We start from the raw sequence: 8,155 nt of genomic DNA on the forward strand, positions 1-8,155 counted from the left end.
GTAACTGAAAGGTTGCTGGATCGAATCCCCGAGCTGACAATCTGTTGTTCTGCCCCAAGGCAGAATGGCGGTAGGCCGTCATTGTAAATAAGAATTTGTTCTTAACTGACTTGCCTGATTAAATGTAAATTAATAAAATACAAATGTACAATGAGACCCTTATATTCTTAATATCTGATAAACAAAGCAAAATATAATCTGCAATAATATAAATAGTCCTTGTAAGTAAGAGGGGGAAAAAATATATAAATAGTCCTTGTAAGAGGGAAAGAAAATACACATTGAAGCTAAAAAATGATAGTAACATGTTCAAACAACATGTGCAATATCCACAGCTGTAATTGTGTTATTTAAATGAGCTGAGATTGACATACTTGAGCCTGCAAAATGTCCACTTCCTAGAGAGGTTGGTCCGTGTTTACCACTAACAGGAGGAGAGAACATCTGAAAGACAAGAAACAGTACTTTACAATAGACACCCTTATTGCTTAAAAGTTCAATCTTAAATATATCAATAAATAGGGCATGTAGTGTTTTTTTGTCAAATCGTATTATCACGTTTTGAAATAACTATTATAATAGCCTTCTGCTATAGAATAAGTATAATTGTGGTCTATGATGGAAACCCCAAGCCAACTTCAACTGAGTGCTGAACACCAATACTGTACTGGTACTTTCCCTGATTGGCTATCTGTGCTGCATATGGTCATCCATATTGACCAATAGCAGTGTCTTCTAATTCTACTGCATCCTTAAAATGATAGTGTACTCCCCAGAAATAATAGCAATATGAAAACTGTAATTATTAATAACGTCTACATCGCTGTAAATACACTGACCAAAAAAAATATGTCTGGATTAGCAAATATCAAATGTATTTCTGATACATAAAAGTGATTTATATATATTTTTTTCTCACAAACAGCTAGAAGTTGACTAAAAGTAGCGATCATTATTGGTTCAAGAAACATGGCCGAGAGGCACGTTTCCTGTCCCAACTTCCCGAACACACAGCGTTATAAAGACAAATATTTGCCACGACTAGAACGGGTCGGAATAAAGTCAATTATCCGTTATTCATAACATGAAATAAAATCATCAACATTGGAAAAGTAACGACTATATGTTAAAGCTGATATATATTATCGTGGGCTACTCCCGCATGCAGTTATGTTACTGGGACTGATCTACTGACAGAGAGAGCTGTCACTAGAATTATGCATAAAAAGACAGGAGTTTAAAACTTATTTAAAAAATGTCTATTCTAGGACAGAATGAAACAAGAAAAAAATACTTAAAATGGGATATACTACCATTGATGTTGGGAACATTTTCAAATCGCTGTTTCGCATCTATAGAAACAACACAATTACTAATGCAATATCATATTTCTCTGCACATGTTTTGGGAAAAATAGAAAACACAATTAGGATACTATAACTTGCTTAAATCATATGTTTTACGTTGAGTTAAAGACGTACAGAAAAAACACTTTTAAAGAAATACATCACAATGAATAACAAAAACATTAGTCTATTTATGCCATACAAATAAAAAATGTAAACAGTCGCCGGTAGGTCGGTGCCGTGGTTGTGGTCATTGCAATATTATAACAATTGCTTACCGCACTGAAATCCAATAAGTCGCTTAGTTCTTTGTCTGTCCCTAAGGCAGCCATTCGCTGTTGGTGATGCATTTTAGCAAAATCACACAAACCTAAAAACATGGAAACAAATTGCGGTCAGAGGACGCCAGTTCTCGCACGGATGGGAGGGGGACCGACTATTAGATCTTCCTCAAAATCCAGACGACCGGGGCCGAGTCGCGCAATATTCCACTTTGCATTTAAACCTATTCTCTCTCAGCGCATCCTTGTGCAACAGGAGGTTTAGGATAAAATGTATGAATCGGGTGAAATAAAATAGGAAGAAAATTGGCATAGAAATGTTTCCCCAAATCCACGTCGAGCTGTGCTAATGGCAGTTTAGCCAGAGATCAAGAACTGACAATCCTGTGCATATACAAATAAATACATAAACGCTATAAAGACCGCGGAAAATGTATATAAAGCGAACTTTATAAAAAATAGTCAACACATGCAGTGAAAGTAGGTCTGAACGTTTATAAATATCCGTTTGTAAATGGAATGTGATCATTGACAGAACTTTTATTAATTTCCAGCTTCCACTCGTCCGAGTTTGAGCCCCATGTGTGTGTGTGCCACAGAACAGTAATACCGTTGGTTTCTACAGCCACCTAGCCTCCTTTTAATATATCGATTCCTGCACTTTTGCTGACAGCAATTGGTGGGGTGAAATGTACATTTACAAGGAGGAAAATTGATAAACGTTGTTGACATTGCAAAACATTTTTMGTTGTTGTAAATGTTTTATTGATTGATTGGTTTAGAACGCAGATATAATTGTGTTCGAGTGCGTACTGTCAACGGAAACGTGCGAGCGGGTGTGTGGATGTCTATCTGTTTGTCAACATTTCAAACCATCCAAATTCTTGGCACATAAACGATGATATTGGGTCGATATGAAAACAAACATTTCTTTGACATCGATAGTTGGCTATATTATTATTTTATTTTTTTAAACATTGAAATATTTTTGTTATTACAAGATAACAACGCCCAAATTCACTCGTTCAATTTATAATCATGGGGTTAGGTCTGCAGCATAGCTGGTAAACCTAGTCTTTCTTCAATGATGATGATGACAAGACAGACAATGTTATTGAGACAATGTATGAAAATATAGCTAAGGCTATAGTTGTATTTTGGCATCAAGACAAAAGTGTGCTATTCTATCACAGGAGATCAAATGTGCAGGTTGAAATATTTGACGTTACATAATGATGCTACCTACCCTCGTAAGCCTGTTTTCAGAGCTAGGGGGGCTAGCACAGCTAACGTGGACTGGCTAACTTTTGCCGCGAAATAACGTGATGAAGCGTGCCTGTTTTGAGGGCTTGGGAAAAGGGCTGGGATATAAGGACATGAGTCTTTGGAAATGACAACTCCGAACCGTCCCAACTATGCGTGGCGTGTTTGATTGATCAATCCATATTGATGTCTTTGTCTGCGGCCAATAGAAAAGTTTTAGCGGAGACGGGCTGTCAGTCTGTCAATCTTGCGATGCGGGAGAAAAGCACAGGAGCCAGCAGACAGACACAGAAGGGAAACGAGTCTAACTTGGCAGACAAATAGTTTCATGCAGTTGCACATCCGGCATGTCGCTAATTGTTCTTGTTGTAAAGAAGTTGCACCAACATAAAAAATTAAAAAAATTACCTTGGTTTGATATGTTTACGTAATCCACACAAGTGTATCTCTCTTACTTGCTCTCGGTGTTTAACTAAGCAAAACTGACGACTGCCTGCGCTAGCAAGGGCTAGCCAAAATCTTTATCCGATAACGATGTTAGCGGCTACATTTGTTTTGAAACACTAATAGGCTTTCCGGTTAGGGTCAACTTGCAGCAAAACGTAGTTGTACATCCAGGTGGTGCCTTAAACTTGGACAGTTTAGCTTGTTTTCAGATTCAATGCAGTTATCTACCAAGCTAGCTGGCTACTTTCCATTGCTCTGGTCTAGCCTAGCTCAGCGTTGTCGCGTGTGTCACACAGGCGCATGCATCACTGTCGCTCGTTCTGTCCACATCCGGGAACCTACGTCATCCTCTAAGTGTGGTGACGTCGACCTGGTGCTGATGAGAAATGTTTTGAAGTTGGAGAATAACTGTTTTGTGCAAAATAGTCATTTATATTTAGTTGTACAAGTTTATAAAATCAGTTTGGCTCTGAAATGTGATCACTGTATTTGACAGAGGGATGGTTGCATTTTTTTACCCATCTTTCCTAATCACATAGTCAACCTCACTTTTTTTCTGATGTATTTTTAATGTGGATTTCAATTTATTAATGGGGTGTATTGCTTTTTAAAAACCATTGTTAATGTTTTTGTTATTTGAATTAAACGTTTAAATTCAACTCATTTCAGATGACAAACAAAAAACAAGAAAGTCAAATTATCTTTGGAGACAACCACATGTTTTGGACCATGATGGACTATATCAATGATTCCCAACATTTTTTGGTTACTCTACCACCAACTGAAGTACCATCTCATGTGCATTTTACCAGCTTGTCTATAGTGTCATGAGTCTTCTCAACTACCCCCTGTGGATATGAATTAAACGTTTAAATTCAACTCATTTCAGATGACAAACAAAAAACAAGAAAGTCAAATTATCTTTGGAGACAACCACATGTTTTGGACCATGATGGACTATATCAATGATTCCCAACATTTTTTGGTTACTCTACCACCAACTGAAGTACCATCTCATGTGCATTTTACCAGTAGGCCTATGGGCTCATAAGTCTTATCAAGTTCCTCTTGTGGACAGCCAAGAACCCCCAGGAGTCCCAGTACCCCTGGTTGGGAACCACTGGTCTATAAGGAAGATAGGGCACTGATGGCAACAACATCTAGCCTACTTCTAACAGGAGCTCTATGGGACCCACGTAGTGCATTACTTTTGACGAGAGCGCTATGCTGGCCCTGGTCAAAAGTAGTGTACTATAATAGGGACTATGGTCCCATTTATCATCAGTGCTTGATAACTATGTTTTGTTGACAGCTACGTTTAATGAGAGGGCAAGATAAACCAGAACAATACTGGTGTTGATATCAGGCTTCTGTTGTGATATATGACTTAGGGACCCAATTTAACATTTTATTTTGGAGAGATTTGTTTTAGTGTCAGTGGGGGCATCTTCACTATAATAACAGAGACACTCGCTGCATCCCAAATGGCATAAAACGTCCTGTATAGTGATCTGGCCTTATAGGTTCTGGTAGTATTAGTAGCAGTAGTAGTAGTAGTATTAGTAGTAGAAGTAGTAGAAGTAGTAGAAGTAGTATTAGCTAGTAGTAGTAGGCAGTAGAAGGTAGTAGTAGTAGTAGAAGTAGAAAGTAGTAGTAGTGGTAGTAGAAGTAGTAGTAAGTAGTAAGTAGGGTAGTAAATGGTAGTAGAAGTAGTAGCAGTAGTAGTAGTAGAAGTAGTAGTAGTAGTAGTAGTAGTAGTAGTAGTAGTAGTAGTGTGTAGTAGTAAGTAGTAGTAGTAGTAGTAGTAATAGTAAAGTAGTAGTAGTAGAAGTAGAAAGTAGTGAAGTAAGTAGTAGAAGTAGAAGTAGTAGTAGTAGTAGTAGTAGTAGTAGTTTTTTTGTAGTAGTGGTAGTAGGAAGTAGTAGCAGTAGTAAGTAGTAGAAGTAGTAGTAGTGTAGTCAGTAGTAGTAGTAGTAGTAGTAGTAGTAGTAGTAGTAGTAGTAGTAGTAGTAGTGTAGTAGTAGTAGTAGTATAGTAAATAGTAGTAGTAGTAGTAGTAGTAGAAGTAGAAGTAGTAGTAAGTAGTAGTAGAAGTAGAAGTAATAGTAGTAGTAGTAGTAGTAGTAGTAGTAGTGGTAGTAGAAGTAGTAGCAGTGGTAGTAGTAGAAGTAGTAGTAGTAGTAGTAAGTAGTAAGTAGTAGCTAGTAGTAGTAGTAGTAGTAGTAGTAGTTAGTAGTAAATAGTAGTCAGTAGTAGTAGTAGTAGTAGTAAGTAAGTAGTAGTTAGGATAGTAGTAGTCAGTAGTAGTAGCAGTAGTAAGTAGTAGTAGTAGTAGTAGTAGTAGTAGTATAGTAGTAGTAGTGGTAGTAGTAGTAGTAGTAGTAGTGGTAGTAGTAGTAGTAGTAGTAGTAGTAGTAGTAATAGTAGTAGTAGTAGGAATAGTAGTAGTAAGTAGTAAGAGTAGTAATAGTAGTAGTAGTAGTGGTAGTAGTAGTAGTAGTAGTAATATTAGTAGTAATAGGAGTAGTAGTTTAGTAGTAGTAGTAGTACTCAGTAGTAGTATTAGTAGTAGTAGTAGCAGTAGTAGTAGTAGTAGTAGTAGTAGTAGTAAGTTGGAGTAGTAGTAGTAGTAGTAGTAGTAGTAGTATAGTAAGTTAGTAATAGTCGTAGATAATGGTGGTAAGTACTAGTAGTGTAGTAGTAGTAGCAGTAGTAGTAGTTAGTAGTAGTAGTAAAAGTAGTAATTAGTAGTAGTAGTAGTAGTAGAAGTATTAGTAGTGGTAGTAGTAGTAGTAAGTAGTAGTAGTCATAGTAGTAGTAGTAGTAATATTAGTAGTAGTAGTAGTAGTAAGTAGGTAGTAGTAGTAGTAAGTTAGTAGTAGTAGGTAGTAGTATAGTAGTAATAGTAGTAGTAGTAGTATGTTAGTAGTTAGTAGTAGTAGTAGTAGTAGTAGTAGTAGTAGTAATAATAGTATATGTAGTAGTAGTAGTAGTAGTAAAATAAGTATAGGTAGTAGAGTAGTTGTATTATTATTAATAGTAGTAGTAGTAGTAGTAATACGTACTAGTAGTAGTAGTATAGTTGTATTATTATTATTATTAGTAGTAGTAGTAGTATCTAGTAATAGTAGTAGTAAGTTGTAGTAGTAGTAGGATAGTTTAGTAGGCAGTAACAGTAGTCGAAGTAATAGTTATAGTACTAGTAGTAGTAGTAGTAGTAGTAGTAGTAGTAGTAGTAATAGTAGTAATAGTAGTAGTAATAGTAGTAATAGTAGTAGTAGTAGTAGTAGTAAGTAGTAGTACGTAGTATAGTAGTAGTAGTAGTAGTAGTAAGTAGTAGAGTAGTAGTAGTAGTAGTAGTAGTAGTAGTAATAGTAAGTAAGTAGTAGTAGTAATAGTAATAGTAGTAGTAGTAGTAGTAGTAGTAGTAGTAGTAGTAGTAGTAAAATCGTGAAGTAAAGTAGTAGTAGTAGTAGTAAGTCGTAGGTAGAAAGTAATAGTAGTAGTATAGTTTGTAGTAGTGTAAGTTAGAAGTAATAGTCGTAATAATGGTGGTAGTACTAGTAGTAGAAGAAATAGTAGTAGTAGTAGTAGTACGTAATTAGATAATAGTAATGTAGATGTATTATTATTATTATTCGTAGTAAGTAGTAGTAGTAATAGTTAGTAGTAGTAGTAGTGTTAGTAATAAGTGAATTAATAGTAGTCAGAAGTAATAGTAGTAGTAATAGTAGTAGTAGTAGTAGTAATAGTAGTAGTAATAACCGTAGTCACGAAGTAATAATAGTAGTAGTAGTAGTGGTAGTGGTAGTAGTAGTAGTAGTAGAATAAGTAATATAGTACAGTAGTGGTAGAAATAGTAGTATAAGTAATAGTCGTAAGTAGTGGTGGTAGTACTAGTAGTAGAAGTAATAGTCGTAGTAGTAGTAATAGTAATAGTAGTAGTATTAGTAGTAGTTATATTATTTGTGGTAGTAGTAATAGTAATATAGTGAAGTTTAGTAAGTAGTATTGTATTAGTAGAATAGTAGTAGTAGTAGTAGTAAGTAATGGTAGTAATAGTAGTCAGTAGTAGTATGTAGCAGTAGTAGTAGTAGTAGTAGTAGTAGTAGTAGTAAGTAGTAGTAAAACTCGTGGAAGTAAAGTATAGTAGTAGTCGTAGTATAAGTAACAGTAGGAGTAGTAGTATATAAGTAACAGTAGGAGTAGTGTAGTAGTAGTAGAAGTAATATGTCATAATAGTGGTGGTAGTAACTAGTAGTAGAAGTAATAGCGGTAGTAGTAGTAGTAGTAATAGTAATAGTAGTAGTAGTAGTAGTAGTATAGTAGTAATAGTAGTAGAAATTAATATAGTAGTAGTTTGTAGTAGTAGTATAGTAGTAGTAATAACCGTAGTCGAAGTAATAGTAGTAGTAGTAGTAGTGGTAGTAGTACAGTAGTAGTAAGTCGAATAAGTAATAGTAGTAGTAGTAGTAGTAGTAGAAGTAATCGTAGTAGTAGTAGTAGTAGTGGTAGTAGTAGTAGTAATAGTAGTAATAGTAGTAGAGTAGTAGTAGTTGTAGTAGTAGTAGTAATAAAGTAGTAGCAGTAGTAGTAATAGTAGTAGTAGTAGTAGGCAGTAGTACTAGTAATATTAAATATAGTAGTAGTAAGTAGTCAGTTGTATTATTATTATTATTAGTAAGTAGTAGTAGTAGTAATAGTAGTAGAAGTAATAGTAGTAGTAGTTGTAGTAGTAGTAGTAATAGTAGTAGAAGCATAGTAGTAGTAGTAGTAGTAGTAAGTAGTAGTAATAGTAATAGTAGTAGTAGTAGTAGT

At 35.1% G+C, this 8,155-nt stretch overlaps 1 long non-coding RNA gene across 1 annotated transcript; it reads right to left on the reverse strand.

Moving 5' to 3' along the window:
- Positions 1-369: 369 nt before the first annotated feature.
- LOC112078695 (uncharacterized) lies at positions 370-3,642 on the reverse strand. Its single transcript, XR_002895759.2, has 4 exons — positions 3,299-3,642; positions 1,625-1,716; positions 1,314-1,352; positions 370-444 (listed from the first exon to the last, which is right to left on the reverse strand). It is a non-coding gene; the product is annotated as an uncharacterized lncRNA (long non-coding RNA).
- Positions 3,643-8,155: the final 4,513 nt, after the last annotated feature.

This window comes from Salvelinus sp. IW2-2015, unplaced genomic scaffold (genome assembly GCF_002910315.2).
Source record: "Salvelinus sp. IW2-2015 unplaced genomic scaffold, ASM291031v2 Un_scaffold6093, whole genome shotgun sequence".
NCBI lineage: Eukaryota > Metazoa > Chordata > Actinopteri > Salmoniformes > Salmonidae > Salvelinus > Salvelinus sp. IW2-2015.